General features: G+C 41.3%; 1 protein-coding gene across 1 annotated transcript in view; it reads left to right on the plus strand.

Annotated features, from left to right (window-relative positions):
- Bach2 (BTB domain and CNC homolog 2) overlaps positions 1-19,944 on the plus strand; it is a 341,417-nt gene that overhangs the window by 171,999 nt on the left and 149,474 nt on the right. Inside the window, exon 3 of the mRNA XM_051187483.1 lies at positions 9,048-9,196. The gene's annotated coding sequence lies outside the window, so the exon portion shown is untranslated. The remainder of the gene's footprint in view (positions 1-9,047; positions 9,197-19,944) is intronic.

Consider the following 19,944-nt stretch of genomic DNA (forward strand, 5'->3'; position numbering starts at 1 on the left):
TTTAAAAGTTCAGCTTAATTTTTTAATGGTGTTAAGTGGTAGAAAAGATCACCAAGGAAAGTGACACCAAGGAAAGGGTGCTTAAGTAGGCTTATGGAATGGATATAAGATGATATCAGTAGAGCCAAGCCTAAGAACACCAGGCAGACCAACACGTCACAGAATAACCAGAGGAGTGGATGCTCATAAAGCTATTGGCTAACTTGCTGCAGCCTCCTTAGCAATATGCTTGACTGGAAGCCAGGTAGTGATGTTCCTGCAGCTTAACCAGAGCTGAGGCAAATGGCACCAGAGGAAATTACCCTGAGATGCCCTGAGGACCTAGACCCAGTACAGGGACCCTGGGAACAATGTGAGCCTTTGTTCATTTACAGGAGATTTTAATCTGAGGTTCACAGATTTGTGGAGGACCCTCAGTAGACTTGAAACAGTCCTTGAACTTTGATTACCACATGCAGAGGTTTTATGTGTTAATTTTTTTCAGAGGAGGGAGTCATCGGTTTTAAAGGGACCTTTGATAGGAGAAAATGTTAAAACATTAGAGTGCCAGGCTAATTTTCTGGCTGAGTGATACATTGTGCTAAGTGGTCTGGCACTCCCAATTTTTGGAATAAAAAAAATAATTCTTAATGCATGATCTCACTGCCTGTAAGGCAATTTGATTCTGCCCTGGATTTGATAGGACTTGTTAGGGGATTAGGTAAGGCAGGATGTTGGTACATTTGAGGTCATTAAACTGAGAAAGGAAGGAAAAAATAATTGTACTTGCTAAATATATTGTGGAGTTGAACTAAATGCTGAATGGCTGGGGGATGTTCTTTCTGCTCCTTGTCAACACTTTGAAGCCCTGCTTAGAAACAAATGAGTGACAAAAACAGCTCCATCTAGATGAGGCAGATTGGGAAAACAAGCCATCTTTCCAAGAAATACCGTCAGTCATCATTTGATAGTGGAGGCATGCAAGGCCCGGGTGTCCTGGGCTCCTTGATTCTTATGTGTGTGGCTATAACTAGTATATGACCTAGAGAAAAATGCAAAGTTCCTCTCCCATGTGGACACCAGCATTCCTGCATCTCTGGTGTCAAATGTGAAAAATCAATGAGGAATGTGTCATGAAAAACTTGATCTATAGGCAAGATTTTATATAAAATGAAGCACAACCCTCAAAGCATCTTTCCCTTCAAACTCTTACTCTAAATCTTTGGCCTTATTTTTGGTTTTGATTATTAGCAAATCCTCCCTTTCATTCTACCAGATGGATAGTAATGATGGTTGTACAACTCCCCCCCCCCAAAAAAAACAATGTACTTACTACCACTAAACTGTGTATCTAAAATGGTAAATTGTAAGTTGTAGGTACTTATAACAAAAGAAAGGATAATACAGAGGAAAGATCCATTTACCTTATGTGAAAAGAATTCTATGCATGAGAACCACACATTCAGAGTCTTGTTGGTGAATAAACTGAGTCAGAGAGATCCTAAGGACCCTCCATGCCAGGGGAGAATCAAAAAAAGAAAAAAAAAAAAAAAAAGGAAGGCCAGTTTCTTGGATAATAGTGTTGGACCAGGTGAGAAATCATAGTTGATAAAATCACAGCAAGGAAGTAGATTGATGTGATGTAGAACTTAAAGGTAGGATTGACAGCCTTCTCTGAGGGCCTAGATGTTACTGAGGAGCAAAGATAGTTCATGGGTTTTCTGCTGGAGCAGTTGGGTCCATGGCAATATCTTCTGTTGAGATGTCACATCGCCCCTCGCTTAGCTGCCATGGCCTCACTTGTCTTTAATGTTCTTGGCAGGACTTGTTGCAGGCTCCCCCTGTTTCAGCTGCCATCCCTTTGGGGACCCAGCAGTTTCTCACAGGGTTAGCTAGGGAGCGTGGGATTAGCCCCTGCACTTGTGGAACATGAATGACACAAAACAGCTCACTTTTCAGATGAGGATAACAGGGATGTGCAACTCTGTAGGAAAGGGCAGGACTGGCCTGGATTTGTCTGACTTCTAGAAGAAAGACTGGCAGAGATGAAGTTCTTAGAAGGAGGCAGGCAAATCTCCACAACCTGAAGTACCGGAGCTGGCAGGAAGAGTTAAGACATCCTTAGTGTCCAGCCAAAATCCATGAAAGCATTCTTCACTAAGTTGACAGAAGCCCTCAACAGGCATGCCCGCTTGCAGCCCACAGTGAACCTGGGCTCTGGCTGTGTGATATAATCATTGAAGTTCCTTGGGCACTAATACCCTGGTGCCCTTTGAGAACCGACTGTAGGCATTTTCTGCATGAGCATTGCTGGGGCTGCTGATCCTTTCTAGAGATGGGTCTCAGCGTGAGATGGCTCTTGTGGGTTTTCTCTGTAATAGCCAGCAATCGAGGACCAGTATTGGATGCTTACAGTTACTCCTAGAGCCCACCAAGCTGACAAGATGATGATACCGCTTCAGGGGGCACCTGTAAATTGTAATGTGCTGCACAGTGCACAAGCCCTAACTAAGAAGACTAGGCAGTCAGTTTTCCATAATCTGCCATAGACCTGCTGCTTTGCCGCCTTGCTTTGCTGTTTTCCTGGTAGCGCACAGGAAAAGTGAGCATCCTTCCTTTGAGAAAAGGGATGTACTCTCCCCAAGCAGTAGTGAAGATGGGTGTTATGTCGGGAAGGGCTGGCTGTTTTCCTTGGAGGAGCCTGGGGAGCCCTTTGTCAGCAGTGTAACCTGAGGTAAGGCACTTTGGCTGTCTGAGCCAGGATTCTTTCATTGTTCTATTTCGCTTTTCTAATAATTCTTTTTTCCAAATTGCTAGTGACAAGTAGTTTGGTTTGCAACCTCCTTTATGATAGGATGGATATATACTAGATTTGCTATATCAGGGAGCATAAATATGACCCATGGCTGTTAGCCAATGTGAATTCAGGCTCAGCAAGACATAAACCAATGTTCTGAAAACTTTATCCCAACAACTACAACCCAGCTGCAGTTCTACAACCAGTGGTAACTCCCAAAGTTTATGTGCCTTTGTGTGTTGTGTGTTATGTGTGTCTATATGTCTGTGTTTGTCTGTGTTGTTTGTGTATATGTCTCTATTTATGTTGTATGTCTCTGTGTGTGTCTTTGTGTATGTTGTATGTGTATATATATCTCTGAGTATGTCATGTCTATGCGTGTGTGTGTGTGTATGTCTTTGTGTATATCTATGTCTGTGTTGTGTGTGTGTATGTCTCTGAGTATATCGTATGTGTGTGTGTGTCTGTGTGTCTGTGTCTGTGTGTATATCTGTGTGTGTCTATGTGTGTCTGTGTTGTTTGTGTATGTGTATTTATTGTGTGTGTGTATATGTGTGTATGCCTGTGTCTGTGTATATCTATGCCTATGTTGTATGTGTATATATGTCTTTGAGTATGTCATGTGTGTCGTGTCTGTGTGTGTGTGTGTGTGTGTGTGTGTGTGTGTGTGTGTGTGTGTGTGTAATCTTAATTCATTTTCTCCATCTGACTGAAGTAGCTTTATTTCCTCCTCCTTCTTTCTGTGTGGCAGCATAAGGCACATTTCCTTGTGTTGCTTTCCCAGGCCAATAAAAGAAGATACAAAAGCCACAAGATCTGTGATTCAAACATCTTCTCATATGTGGATGTTTAAATTCTGTCTGAAAGATACTTTTAAATTCTTATCTTTAGTTCCCAAAATTTAACAGCAAGTTGACCCATCATTTTTTTCTTTCTTTTTTTGTTTTTTGTTTTTTTTTTGGGGGGGGGTATTTTGTTTGTTTGTTTGTTTTGTTTTCTCTGTGTAACAGTCCTAGCTGTTCTGGAACTCACTTTATACACTAGGCTGGCCTTGAACTCACAGAGATCCTCCTGCCTCTGCCTCCCAAGTGCTGGGATCAAAGGTGTGTGCCACCACCACCCAACAACCCACCACTTCTTAAAGCTTTTTCTGGCCACAAAATGGTGACACCATTTAGTCTTTCTTGGTGTGAGTAAGAACTCTAGAACAACCCTAAACATGTTCATCAGTGAGCCTATCTATAACTAGCATTTGAGAAAGAATTTTGTGTGCTGTGTGAGCAACAGAACATTTGAGAGCTAACCTTACTTAGTAGAAAATAGTCTCTAAATGTAAATTTTTAGTGTAGTAATTAAGCTTTGACCTTTTGTTTTCCCTTCTAACCACTGCTCATTCTCTTGGTACTCAAACCAGAAGCAGGAAATATGTGGTTATGTCTCTGTGTACTTAAGGATGAGTCTTGGTACTAGCTCTAAAAACCAGTGCTCTGATTTTGTACAGAAGTGGTACCTCACACTAGAAAACTCACCTTGGTCTACTAGAATCTTCTATGTGGCATCTTAGCTGAAAAACTTCCTGTTGTTTTATGTAGTGAGTCTTTCAATTTCGTGAGATAACACTGATACAAGGAAAAAAATGAGCTTGGAAATACTTAACCCCAAAGCGTAGGGCCACCATTCTCGGCCTTTAGTCACGTGCATTCAGGCTCAGCGCAAAAGTGAATCAATGGTCTGAATACTTTATTTTCTGTTCTTTGTGTTACCCTGCATCCTCAGAAGGTGAGAAGAAGCAATTAGGGGAGGAAATTAACAATTGGACATCAGAGGCTCAGTCCTGGAAATGATTCTGCTAGTATGAGATGTATGGTGTAGGTGAAAATACCTTCTAGTCTCCTGGGGAAAGTAACTCATCATGTCCTATTAAACCTACTAAGAACACCTTAGCTAAGAATTGAGCTGTCGGGGATAAAGAATGCAATCAGCCTTACCTATACAACTTTCTAGAAAACCGAATTGTTTCACAGCTAATTGGTACAAATGTTCCCTTGCCCACTGTTCCAGCTGGAGACACACTTGAACATTTTTATGACTGTTTGTGTAATTAAATAGCATTTACTTTTTCTACCTTAAGAGTTCATGTCCCGCAGACTCTTTCTTTTAAAGTAAATGGAAGATTATGCAAGAGGGAATTATGTACAGATAATTTCCCATATTTGTAGTTGGGTACTTCATTTGGAAATGAATGAATAGAAACCATTCACATATCTACTTCTGAACTTCCCCGGCTTCCTTTAACAGTAAATATGAAGAAATGAAAAGTACTGCTGTCATGCTTGGTCTAGCTCTACCATGGCATGTCACCCACCTTTTCCTAAGAACTGTGCAGTGAGCCACATTGTGTGTGAGGTCCTCGGAAATAAACCTAGTTGGAAAGTGCCACTAGGCAGGAAGTGTTGTTCAAGGTTCTCTCATTCACCATTGTTTTAAGAAACCAAAACAGTTCACAGAGCCCACTGGCTGAATGAGGTGTTAGGTATTATCCTGTGGGCCACTGGATCTGAAAGACCTCCAAAATAATAGTAATAGTAATAATAATAGTAATAATAATAATAATAATAATAAAAAGACAGTGTCCTATAACTGCATTGTTCACTGTCCACATCGAGCTATTTAAATTTAACTGATTTTAATCAGTTAGGTTCAGTTTGGTGATCCACACCAGCTAGACTCCAGGTACCTGGTAGCCACACTGAGGCTGCTGGGCTGGCCTGTGGAAATGCTGAGGACTCCATTATCACATGGGCCTAAAGCATTGTGGCCCCAGGACTTTCAAGGACATCCTTTATGCCCTCAGCATATACATAACACAAAAAGCCCTTCCACATAGCTGTTTGATAGCAGTGGTCAAATGGCTGGCGATCAGGTGTGAGCGAGTGGACATCTGCTGTATGAATATGTTTGGTTATGCCAGTTGTTAAGGGAGTGAAGTTCCCGAGTTGACAGAGACTTGGTGGTGTGGACCCTCCACTTGCTCCTGATGCCTCAGAGGCATTGACTGTTTCCTTTAGGGCCCAGCTCCTTCCTCAGTCCAAGCCAATGCCTGTCCCATCCTGAGGTGAACAGGATGCCCAGGAGTCCCACACCAACACTGCAGGCCTCAGATGGGTGGCTGTGCTGTTGGCTTCATGGTGCCTTGTCTTTGAGGAGGGGACTCTTTCTAAGGGTCACTCCCGAGGCTCCCATATCACTGTTACAGCTATGCCCTAAATGACAGAACTGTCAGCCTCAAGAAGACCTTAAAAATCATCTCAATTTCCCCAAGAAACCAACACCCAGGGAGTCACTCAGCTAGTTTGTGGCCAACTGAGAAACAACACTTAATCTGGTACTTATCTATTTATTCATTTATCAGCTACTCTTCTCATGCCTTTCCTTCATTGTGAAATGGGGAATAACATTCTTATGCCTGGCAATATTGTTAATAAAAAGCAAGATGATTTTTAACATTAAGTGTATGTCTTATACTTTGCAAAACCAAAGGAAAACTAACCCACATATATGTGTACTCACATATGTTCATGTACGTATATATTTTCTACCTCATTTAATCCTAAGAAGAACCTGTGTGAAGAGTTAGGCTCAGAGACAGAGCACCTGTCCCACACAACAAAGCCACACAGAGGGCTGTGTCTCTCAAGACTTAGGAAACCGTGTACAGTAACACAACCATGTGGCGTTGCTAGTTTTTGGCCTGTGGCATTTTGCAGTTCAGGAGTTAGCGATACTGAAAGTTATTACTTTACTCAAGTGATGCAATTTTTTTTTTTTTACACTTTGATAATCTGCCAGTTGCACAGACTTTGGTTCAGCATGGGCGGCTTCAAAGTATATTTTTAAAATGAGAGAATCCAGATTTGTAATTAGCTTTGCAAATGCTGGTTGTACAGTTTCAGCGTCTGGAGAGCTTCTGGTAAGTGTTCTTGTTACTAGTGGCATTTTTGTTTTTTATTCCCTCTCTGTCCCCAAGCAATTAAGAGAAACAAAGTCTGCTGTTGGAGGATCACTTCCTCTCACCACTTGTTTTTTATACCCTATAAGCTTGGTGTGCTCACAAATTAACAATATACTTGATCATGGCATAGGAAAGTACCTGGTAAAACATTCTGCCCATCTAGACCCCGGGTTATCAGGAGACGGCCTCCCAAATTATAAAGGAACTCACAACGAACACATAGTCCACTTCTTGATAGAACTTTGTTCTTTGTGCCCTTTTTGGTCATTGTCATAGGGCAACTCACACTTTTATGTAGGGCTGCTGGAAGAGATGAATTTTGTTTGTTCACTCTTATATAATTGAAAGGGCTCACACCCTGACTCCTCAAGTCTTAGCCATTTTATTGTATGTGTTGGACACAGAAGTTGAGTTTATGGATAGAAGAGTAGAGTTGTTCCATCCCAGGAACACTGGGAGCAGAGAGTTGATCCTTCCAGAAAAGAGCACATCAATGAACAGCCCTGAAAACATGCGTACAGGTAGCACTAGCCAGATTGAATGGGTTATATTTAGAATTGTGTATGAGTGTGTGTGTGTATGTATACCTATGCATATGTACACATGTAATAACATTTAGTGTAAATGAGGACATGAATTTGGAACTTTTGGAGGGGTATGTGAGAGGGTTAGGAGAGAGGAAAGTAGAAGGGAGAAATGTTATAATTGTAATATCAAAAATAAAATTAGTGATTTGTTTTTAGAAATAAAACTGGCTGTGCCACCAAAGGACCCAGGTTCAGTTCCTAGCACTTACTAGGTGACTCACAACCACCTGTAACTCCAGTCCCAGGGACCTGATATCATCTTTTGGCTTCCACAGGCACTACATGCAAGTGGCTACATAGACATACATTCAGGTGTACACCCATACACATAAGACAAAAATAAATAAAATCTAAAAAAAAATTAAAATAAAAAAAAAACACCCTCATCAGGGTACCCTTGAAGTTCACATCACCAGCCTGGTAGTCGCTTTCCTGGGGTCCCAAGGAATGGTCAGAACCAGAGACAACCAGAAACTCATATGACTCTTTTAGGTGTCATTTTGGGAGAAATAGTTAAAATTGTTTCTATGGAGTATTATAGCATTGCAGAGATATTTAAAGGCATGTTTTAAATAACTGTATAACACTAATATAACTCACATTTTATTTTGTAACTAAATAAAGTTATGAAAAAAGTCTTCAAATATGTTTGTATATCTGAAAAGAATACTGGCCCACAACCCAATTCTAAATCCATGAGGTGTTCAGGGTAGTGTGTGTGTGTGTGTGTGTGTGTGTGTGTGTGTGTGTGTGTGTGTGTAAACTTCTTTGGTAGCAAAATCTGGCCTAAATTAACGTGAAGTGTTATTTTGTCCCAGTTAATGAGTAACCTTCTGTTTTGCAAAGAAACATAGAACATACTTAGCTGTGGGGTGCTTCACTTGGATAATAAGAGTGGTTGCACACATGTAAGAATAACATGAGGGTAGTTGCATCCTATACTCTCAAACCAAAAATAAATCTGAATTGTGCAGTGTGCCCAACCACAGGAGTTACAGCGAGGGGGCTGTAAGTCTAAATAGCGAAATAACCTTAGTAATTTATTGGTGAAGGTTACCATTATTCACTATTTTTTTCTTGATACTTTGACCTGTTTTAATGTGTCTTGCAACAAACATTTATTAATTCACCATCCCAGAAAATAAATATTTCTAATTTTATAGATGATAGTCTGATACGAGGATATGAGGTTGGGCCAAAGCCAACACAGTCACACTAATTTGAAAATGAACACATTTGGGGCATCATTGTCAGAATTCATAAGTTAATTATTCCTTCTAGAATTCCTTCTGGTTAGGACTTCCACTTTGGTCTCTAAACTGGGGTGTTTGGCTTTGCTGAAGGAAGCCTTCTGAAATTAATCAGGAGATAATAGGACTATTAGATATTGGCCTCCCACAAGCTGTCTTTGGCTTCAGGAAAACACTTGGTAAGAGATGCTTGCCTGCAGGAAACACCTGCAGAAGAAATCTTCCAGTTGAGTAGAGCCCAGATATTGGTACCCAGGCTGATTTTGTCATACTCTGTGTGTTTCAGTCGAGAGGCACACCAGAACCATGGGGGGAGTACTACATTGCTCATAAAGAGGAGGAGGGGCTGTGAGGCGGGCATTGCCGTGTACATTGCTATGTGCAACCCTGACTCTAGTAATGAACTTTTCCTTTGGGTCTAGGTGGACACTCACTGATGTATCACAAGGTTGCCTCGCTGAGCTTTGGGGCCCATGTCTGAATGGATTGCTGCAGCCTTCTCATCTCTTCCTCCACCCAGTTCCCTGCATCCTGAGACTCGGAGCCAGGACAGGACCTGGGGAAATTATATGTAAGTTCTTATTCAGATTGCTTTTCCTTAACTAAACGGGTAAATAGAAGGTGGTAACACCAGTAACCCAAGCACACAACAATTATCTTTCTTTTAACAGAGGATCATGAGAACTGTAAATGAAGCAAGACACAAGGACCGAAGTCCCTATATTAGTGTTTCCTTAGCTTGCTGGCTCTCAAGCATTAGGTTTCATCAGAATCAAACCAGCAGTTTTAAGCCAGTAGATCTGGTGCCATCCAGCAATCTGCTCTACAACAGTTTCCAAGGGATGCTGGTAGAGTTGCTCCAAGACCCTCACTTTCAGAATCGCTGCTTTAACTCAAGTGTGTTAGAGGGGTGAATGGCAAAGGTGAGAAACTATATACATTAATATTGAATACATTAAGATGTAGGATCTGACAGGGCAGTGATGGCACATTCCTTTAAAACCAGCACTTGGGGGGCAGATATAGGCTATATCTGTGAAATCAAGGCCAGCCTGGTCTACAGACTGAGTTCCCAGGAGAGCCAGAACTACAACAGAAAAACTCTGTTCTAGCAAAACAAAAAACAGAACAAAACAGTAGAACCTGTACTTAACACATTGACATGTGTCTCAGAAAACAGCTGAGGGCCTACATGGCAGCTTCATATGGAAAGGTCAGCCTCACCACTCACCAGCTTTCTTACTACAGTGCTGGCCATTGTTTGCCCTTGGTCTTTAGAAGGTCAGAATAATAGTGTGGCTATTAGCTTGAAGCAAAGGCAACAGTCCCTTGACAGGTGTGCTTGTAATAATTGATATGTCAAAAGGGTAAGTCTTTCTCCCAGGGTTCAAGAATCTGTTGCTCCTTTTCAAAGCGAGTCTTCATAGTAGCATCTCTCCTTGCTACACTTACATGTAACTTCATTTACAAGAGACACATGAACAGAGGCACACCTTCAGTAAATAATCCATCAGCAAGGCTCAGCTTTTATGGGTTTCCAAAGCCTCAGTACTGGTATATTTTGAGGTCGGGTCGTTACTTTATTAACTTCTAAAAGGCTAACTATTTACCTGCCAAAAACAAGGACAGTTTACTTGACAATTATTTTTTTAAAAAAATTAAGTTTGGCTAAGCAGATGCTCACTTGGATACAAATGAGTAGAAATACAGATGTATACACACGCCTATGAGCATATTTTATGTTTCTAAGCTCTCAATGTAGATGTTTTAAGCGTTTTTCTCTTATTTCATTAAATAGATTGAAAATAAAATTGTAATAATGCTACTGTCCTGTCCAGGAAACATCTAAATCTTTGCTAAAGCACCATGATCTATAACATTTTACTAGGGTATGGTTAATGTTATCACTCAAAGTAGCACTTGGGATTTGCAATTCTTTCATTACAAGTCTTAAGAATTGAGAATAGTCACTGTCAATAAAGTAATTGCCACCCAACTATGTTATGCTAGATGAAATTGGACACGTTCAGTGTTGTATGAGGTGCCTGGGGTTGTCAAACTCACTCAGTCCAGAAGTAGAATCCTAGTTGTCCACAGTGGGGCAGAGGAATGGGGTTTATCGTTTCGTGAGTAGAGTATGGACTGAAAAAAGTTACAGTTTGGTAGTTTGGTGTTAGTTGCACAATAATGTCCATGTTCTTAATATCGCCAAACTATACATTTAAAAATGATTGAAACAATATTTTATGTTTGTAAGGTGTACGGTTTTTCCTCCCGCCGCCAGTCTTGTCCCGCCGCCGTGCCAGCCCCAAATAACACACTAAGACTCTGTATTAGATATAATTCTATTGGCCAGTTACTTGTTTCTTATAGGCTAGCTCTGTCTTAAGTATTAACCCATTTCCTTACTACTTTCCTCCTTCTCTCTTAGTCCCTCCTATCTTCCTTTCCTATTGGCCAACAGTGCTTTATTCATTAACCAGTATGAGAAACATATATACATAATGGCATCTCCCATCATCTCCTCTTTTCTGTCTAAATAAAAAGAAGGGTTTTAACCTTAACATAACAAAATATATAACACAACATTTATCAAATAAGAATCACAGTTAATAATATTTAGTCCATTAACATTTAGTAAGATTTGAAGAAAATATTCCATCATCTATTTTATCTTTGTGAGTCTAAAGTCCTATATGTACCTTATCATTGAATCCTAACTAAGGAAAACTATAACCATAACTATTTTCTTTCCTATTGGCCAACAGTGCTTTATTCATTAACCAGTATGAGAAGCATATATACATAATGGCAATAAAATAGCAGCACACACTCTTCCTTTTAAGAATCCTGATTCTTGACAGCAGAGCTGAAGTTTTCGAGGGTACATTGGCATCTTGTACAGATCTGTTGTTCTGCTACCTTTTGTTCAGCCCCCAAACACAGCAGGAGGCTCAGATGCAGGGATGGATTCCCTATCAGAGCAAAGACACCCCTGCTGGAAACCATCGAAGGAGTTTACAGTTAACAGTATCTCTACTGAACTCCACATAGTGTGGTGGAGGTTGCCTTGCTAGGGTGACTAGAGGTGTGCAGTGTGGCTGCTCGGTTTCCCACAGAGGTTCCTGGGCCAGCACAGGGTCAGTGGAGTTGTGTGCCTGACTGTTGTGTGCCTGGGTTACTTGGTGGAGGTGGCCATGTGAGGGGAGCCAGGGAAGAGTCACCTGCCTCCACCTAGTCCCTGTACTGATAAGAGGAGCAGATGTCACTATGCCAGTAAGTCACGAAAGAGGCCAGGGAGAAGCATACCTGCAGTCCCATGGGAAGCTCTTGGTTAGCCTACCCAACTCTGATTTCTTGCCTTTTGCCTTTTATTGTTTCTAGAAAACTGGACTGGAAACACAGCCAGCAGATTCCCATTGGGACTAGTAATGTGTTTCCTTCAGATCTGTGGCTGCCTTCAGACTTTATACCTGAGGCAGATCATACATAATGATCCAAGGACAGATACACATTGATAATTCTTAGTTTCATTAAAGACAAATACAAGTGTTTGAGGGGGGGGTGATAAGCTCAAAAGCCAGTGTTCTAAATTATTTACTGTTTCCTCTAAACTGCTGATATTATTTGTGTGTATGCACAATCATGTGCATGGAAATTTGGCTTAAAGAAGTGATGTAATCAGAATAAAGATTAAAGGAAATCATTTACATTCAAGCTCAACAATTACCAATCCATCCCCTCACCCTCACACTAGAGTTTGCAAACCTTGTTGGAAATCAATTCTTTGTTGTACTTAGGTTGTACAGGCCATGGCAGAGCTACAGAGGTTTCTGACTCACATACTATAGGGGAAAAACAGTAAAACTAAAGTTCACTGTAGAAAGGAAAAGCCATTGAGTGTAAGGGAGATGAAACCAAGGATGAATTCACCTCTGATATCCACAAGGACCATCAGCACCTAACCTTGAGCTGAGATAGTGAGGGTGTAGAATTTAATCAAGGTCCATGTACCCCATGAGTTCAGATGACATAAATTGCAGGGCACATTGACAGATGAGACCAGCAGAATAGATATTACCCAGACAAAATAACACGAAGTAGAAAAATCTCTGGGGCCCTCTGCCTCTTGTTTCTTAGGGGTCAGATGTGCCTGGGTCCAGGTGCTGACATGTTTCCTGAGGTCGTTACCTAGATTGGAGAAAACCAGACCCTGGATTGACTAACCTTCCAACTCCACACCCCAGCCCTTCTATATCCCCCTCAATTCCCACTTCCCCTTTTCAAAGATCAAGGCACAGAAAACAAGACAGCTTTGGTTTTCCGTGAGAGAGGGATTACCCTGGAAGGTATTTACAACATGCTGAAATCACTGAGAATAGCTAAATGTGTTAGAATTAGATCTGGAAACTGTTTTGAGAGGACCTTCAACAAATAGCACCTGCTCCTTGTCATTAACCAGAGTACCAAAGCAAACATCTTCTTGTCCTCCAGCGCCAAGGTTTCACTGTACGGTCACAGACGTTAATTCATTGCCATGGGATAGAAAATTACAACACGTATTTTCATTCACATCTTGAGAAACTGTGTTGCCTCCAGAATTAAAGGATGGATCTTCTGTTTGTGTTTTAGGAATAATCTATAAGCTGTGACATAATTGCTTTCAAGAGTGATGCCTAAACTAACCCCATGGACCTATGTATTTAGTTTCTGTGACCATTGGGGAACCATTACACAATTTGGAGCCAGTTCTGTTGGTTTGTTTTTAGAAGAATGTTTGATTTGATCATTTGCAATAGACTCCATTCACAATTTTATCTATTCACAGAACCATCAAAATTAATTTTCATCTTTGCATGCACGCTAATGGTACAAGGGAGTGGTGTTGCAGCATGGGGACATATGTTAATATATTAATCAAAACTTCCAGAATCTCCCCTCTGAGTCTCCAAATAAGCTGAGCTGTACTGTGCTGTAAAGTTCCTGCCCCAGTAATAGCCTTGGCCACATAAATGCTTTATGAGTTTATTCCAACAGCTCCAACCACTGATTGCTGAAGAAGTGACTTTGTGGGTGCACCTGTCACTAGTGAAATGACACTTCTCACTATTACAGGGGAATTCAGGGTTCCCTCTTGTGGGTTCTAAGTCTAATTAATAAAAGAATCTTAAAATGGACTTGAGGGCCAGCAAGATGACTTAGCAGTTAAAGATACTTGCCACCACCTGACAACCTCAGTTTGTTCCCTGGAGCAAAAGAACTGCTGAAAGTTGTCCTCTTAGTTGCCACACCTGTACATATTATACGTGTGTGTATGTGTGTGTGCGTGCATGCGTGAGAGAGAAAGAGAGAGAGGAGGGTGTAATTTTTAAAAAGAAGACTAAGAAGGAAGCTCAAGGATCATTTTATTAGTTTGAAAGAAAACAACTGGGCAGTCAAGCAGTAAATCTCAGAAGCTTCTGGGAGGAGGACAGTGGAGAAAGAAAGAAATCAATGCCTTTTTAAGATTCATGAACGCCGCCATGTTCAGCATTGGCGTTGCATGGCAGCAGCATATAGAAGATGTCAGAGAAAGTGAGACTGTCCAGAGGGTCTGTGAAAGCACTCCCAAGACTACAAGTGGGCTAATGAGCTAGGGGAAGCCCCCACAGAGTGGGATCATAAGGTCTGTGACCCTGTGTAGTACATTTTCATAGCAACACACACACACACACACACACACGCACACACGCACACACACGTCACAGGCTTTTTTGCACATGTTCTCTTTGTTAGATGAAATCCGGGTGATGAAGGGCTTTCAGTCTTCCTGTGCCAACTGGCTTCATTCATATATTAACCTTGGTATAGCAATTTTAATACATATTCTCCTACCAAGTCACTGAGCCCTCTGTTTAAGGGCGCAATAGCAGCTTACACTTCTAGGAACCCATTCAGCTGATCACAAGAGGGCCTGGTGTCTGCAGCAAGGAGTGGCAGAAAAAGAAAAGAACAAGTTATGTTCAGGTGTGTTTCTGTTCTTCAGCTCTAGGACATCGTGAAGTTCTACAAGCTGGCAGGATTATTGAAGTCCTTAGCTGTTGACTGGGAACTATTATGACTAAAGGATTTTTTCCCATATTTCATACCTGATAGACATCAGGTCAGATTATTAAATGAGCCCTATATATTAACTATTCTGATTTCTAGAAAAAGTCAGAATCCAAAAAAAGAATTGTTTCCTTTATCTCAGCATAGTTAACTTTATATTCCTTCTTACAAAAGTAAAGTCACAGTTCACGTACCTGCAGATGCACTCTAAGAAGCACGTCAGGCAGGTCAATCATCGGGTCTCAGTGTGTACTTACATAAACTCAGACACACTGAATAATGTCATCTTCTGTAAGTGGGTCATCATGGACTGAATTATCATTAATTTCATGTTTATTCTATATAACCTGAAAATCACATAAAAGAATAAAAACCAATGTTCTTTCTAATCTAGCTACGAGGATACAACTTACCTACAAAATGTATTTTTATGTATTTTTCCACTGTTTTCAATCAACAAGTCTAAATTCATAAGCAATACTCTGAACTTATTATACTGTGCAGCTTGGTGGCACTTGAAAATAGCATTCATTAGACATCACTTTATAGGACAAAGACCTCCTTTCTTCTTTTTTCCTTCAAGTTCTATTATTCAGCTCTTCCACAGACAGGAGTGTGAACTTACAATATCTTGATCGGGTAGAAGCGTCTCTCATTCTCATTCCTATATTCAGTTAAAATAAAAAAAAAAGTCAAGTGGACTTGCACAGCCTCTGCAGTTTCTGAGCTCATAAAAGAAAGATTAGCTAGTGTGCAGGTGATTTTGGTGTTAGATCTACTGGCAATGTCTGGTTGCATTAAAAACCATAGTTAGTGCACAGTAAGCCAGGAAAGGCTGGCACAGGAAAGGCTGACTTAGGCGGTCTCCTTCTCCCGTACCTCATCCACAATCCAAACAAAATGTACCTCAGTAAAACTCTAATTTCACTCAAGTGTCTTCCTTTTCGTATTCTGAACTGGTTTTCTCTCAGCCTTGCCTGCTACCTCCCTGAAAGCAGTGTCTGTCCAGACCGCTGTACTCTGGTGCACGGCTTGGAATGTACTAGTCCTTATTGCCCTGTAGACAGGGCATCAGCTTCAGGTTGGGATGACTCCTCACACTGAGCCAGGGCTAAAGAGGGGCCAGAGCACTAAGAAAAGACCCAAATGAGACCTAGGTGTTGCTTGAGGCTCCTGAGTAATGCAGTCCACATTCCTATCTTAGAATAGGAAGAATGCTGTGAGCAGCTGCTGGAGGAGGTTTTGATTACAAAATCTCTTTGGAGATTATATCTGCCCCTGTAGAAGATGCTAAGTTCCTTGACAGGGGAGACTTCTTTGCATCGCTTCAGCTTCTCTATGTCCTTTGTGGAACAAGGACTCTCTATAGATTGATGTGACTATCTGCGGCTCTCAGGTGATGGGTGAGCAAATGTGTGCATTCCAGCTCACTCCACTTTACCCTTACCCAGCAACTGATGGTGCATTAGTAAATGTCCTCAACTGTGTTTCACACCGGATTGGGTACAGGTATGGGAAAGTAGCGTATAGTACCTTGGCCCTCCCCTGGTGAAGGAGATGCTAATGCTGATAGTGAGAATTTGGTTCCTTCATTTTCGATTTGGTCACCTTGCTTCACTGAGTCAGAGCACCTGCTGCTAGGATGGGCACGCCACTAAACCTGAAACTGTCCCTCAGATTGCTGACGACATTATATATGAATTTCTCATTACATTAATATCCAGTGTTTGTCATAGAATTTCAAGAGCATGCTAAAAGTGAGTTAGCTTTGTCATTGACATTGAGATTGACTTTCTCTAACCTAGACTAGTGAAAACTAAAATGTTCCTCACCACATAAAAGTTTTGCTTTCACTGTGTTCAGACCCCTCCCATCTGTCACAGCACAGTCATTTGGTGTCTGATTTGGGGGCGGTGTGGTTGTTTCTCAGTGGTGTATGACCCACTTTTTCATAATACTTAATTGCCTGTGTTTTTACTACACAAGTCAGAGGCTGACGAGAGTGGACTAAGCCTCAGAGGACTTTCTGAGACTTCTCGTCAGCTCTGCTCAGAAGACAGTCTTAGCCCTGTTAGGGTGAGCATTCACTGCCGGACGATGATGGGATGGTTCTTCTAGTTTCTGGATAATGAACAAGTGCACAGGTAATGCTGCCGGTCTCGCAAAGGTTTCCTTTTGTGTCTTAATTCTTTTTTGCTGAACTGGACTTGGAATCACACCTGCATAGCTTCTCTGTTGTGACTTGGGGAGGAGGCTCAGAAGAATGAGCATTTCCATTGGTACTTTTAGACCTTAATAACTTTTTTCTTAGAAATCTGAAGAGATTATAATTAAACAAAAACCCCTATCTTCTCCGTGCCCCTGGAAGAATCCTCTTTGATTGTTGGTTGTTTTGCTTTGTTTTTACTGCTATCAAGGTAGTTGTCTGTAAGCATCAGATACCTCTTTGCAGTGAGATCCATGTGATAGTTAAAACTTGGTTAGATTCTGGCTGTGGCATGGCAAGCATGTGTTGAAAGCAGACAGGAAAATACATAGGAGGGAAGGGCTGAAGAAAGACTGATATGTCTTGCTAAACACTGGCCACTACAGAAAAAAGCAGATGGAAGCCAAGTGCTAGGCTTAACTTTGGCAAAAACCATTCCTCAAAACCTGTTTTATAACTGTATTTGCTTTCTGACATCATGTTTGTTAACTAGATTTTAAATATAGCATTGTTTCACAGCAAAATGTTGAAGGTCACCTGCCCTGATGTCACCTGTCCTGATTCATAGGAGAGTATTTGGTGCACATTGTTTACCAGAGTCTGTCTGGCATGTGGTTCATGGCATGCTTGTCTGAACACTGAATAACACACTACCTTAGAGACTTGGAACATGCCCAGAGATAAGTCAACTTTTTTGTTTTCCATGAAAGTCCTGATACAGAAAAAGAACGAAAGTATAAACAGTAACTGGAAAAAGTGTCACACATTTTAGCCACTTTGCATCCCTTGTTAGGACAAACCTGGGCTGGGTTTTTACATTTGTAAAGTTGTGCGGTAGGTGGAGCAGTGTGGGTGGCTCAGAAAAAGTAGCGGTTAGAATAAGATTTTCCATTTATTGCCCTTTGTGCATGGCTAAAAATAAGATTCATACAAATCAGAATATGTAGTGCAAGCAAAATCACTCTGTTAATTTTGATGACTGGCTTGCCCACGTCTTGGCATCTGTCTCTTAAGTGATATATTAGGAAATAAATGTCTCTGTGTAAATATTAAATGGCAGTCAGGCTTTTTTGTTTGCTTGTTTGTCTACACATGATAGTTTGTCATTTTCCTCTTCTAAAGGAAGAAAATTATAATTCACACATACACAAACTGTGTTGGTGATGCAAGTGGTGAGGTCCTTGGATCTGTCTAAAAAGCACTTGCCTTGTTTACAAGGTTGTTTATGGTGTCCATCTTCGAGGCATATTGCTAGAAAGTTATCTCTTACGAGCTCGCGGAACAGTGAGGAGAGGGTCACTTAGTCGTGTTGCTGTAGATACTTATTAGAAAATGGATGTGGTAAGGGACAAGAATCATTGCACACCTGGCCCAAGTGCTCTCCGTAAACACAGATGTTGGAGGAGCAGTTGACCAAGTAAAAACTCCGCTCATCTGTCTTCAGAGTCTTCGGCAACCACAGTAAGTGATAACGTCTCAGTTTGTGGCTAGACGAAACACCAAAGAGAAGTGGCGTCAGTGTTCACAGGGAAATTTGTACCTTAGTGATCCCAGAGTTGGTACTGTCCCATCCCGTCTACTTAAGGGCTGTGGCATTTCCAGAGGAGTGTCTGCAAGTGCACCAAGCTTTTTGGCTTGATGCGGTCTGTGAAACAGATGAGTCAAGAGGGCAGCCGTTCAGCAGCCTCAGCAACGAAAGCCTCTGATCACACTCCTCTGACTGTGGCGCTCCTCCGATGCTGTGGCTGAAGCGGGATGAGAGCTGTGAGAGAAGAGAGACCCTTGCACAAAGCTTAGCCAGGAGACCTGTTGACCTGGACCTGTCTGCTTCACCTCCCTAGACCTGAATGTCTTTATCTGAAAATGGGAAAAGGCGCAGTCCCTATCTCATCGAGTGCCTCTAGGATTTGATGAGGTAATGATGTAAGGTACAAAGCCAGAGCCTTGTGCAGCGAGTGATACTGGTGTCATTCTTACTCATGCTACTGTACCTTGAAGATGTGCTGGAGTATGCCAGGGCGTTTGAGGTTCTCCTGCATGTTTGTAGTTGAAAATTGAGGATTTCATGCACGAGGTTCGTCCTCTAGGTTAGTGTTTCTCATTGAGAGGGTAAGGTCATTTACAGAACAACTAGGTTCTTAATAGCCTGCTAATGCTGCCTGTCGGGTTATTTTATTTCACAATGACACGGACACAGTGTGCACTCCTTCCTTTGTAGTAGATTAACACTGAGTGTAATCAGTTATTTTTATCCTCTCACTATGCTTTTTATTTAAACATGGATATTTTGGGTCTCACATCTGCGCACGTTAGTTGTAGTACCTTCTGGTAAACATCAGGAAAGCGGCTGCACTAATGTTGTAATCAAGCAAGCTTTTAAATATTTCAGGTGCGAACTAGCAAAATTTCAGGGGCAATTAGCTTCCATGGTGGTGTCTTTCCCTAGAGAAAACATTGCATATACAATGATGCTGGTTACTGATCCATCATTAAGATGACCAAATGCTAACAGGCAGAAGATGATTAGTGCCTGCTTTTGTTTTCATTAGTTTTTGTTAATTATTTTCTGTTTCTTGTAATGCATGCTTGCCCCCTCCAGAGTCTTTTTTCCCCATCAAAGTTTTCTATTACAAGGTAAATATATTAATTATTTTGTAATGCAAGGATATAGTTATAAGCACCACTTAACTTTTGGGTTGACCTTTAGAAGCCTTGGGATCAGACAGTAATTCAGAGCGGACTTTCCTTCCACCTCTTCCATGACCTTCTGTGATGCTGGTTCTCCTTTATCAAATTAAAAGAGAAATTGTGACAGTACCTTGACTTTGCCTCACCTCGGACTTGACAAGAAGTGATGAATGAGACCAATAAGCCCAGAAATCTCAGCACGGCACAGAGAGAAGCAGCATTGGTTTGCTGTTTGCAATGAATGTGTTTTGTTTTGTTTTTAACTTTAGAATCCTTTTCATGATTATTCCACTGTCCCAGGTACCACGGCTGATTGTAGTATGTACATTAGTATC

The sequence above is a fragment of the Phodopus roborovskii genome, unplaced genomic scaffold (genome assembly GCF_943737965.1).
Source record: "Phodopus roborovskii unplaced genomic scaffold, PHOROB, whole genome shotgun sequence".
In the NCBI taxonomy this organism is placed as follows: domain Eukaryota; kingdom Metazoa; phylum Chordata; class Mammalia; order Rodentia; family Cricetidae; genus Phodopus; species Phodopus roborovskii.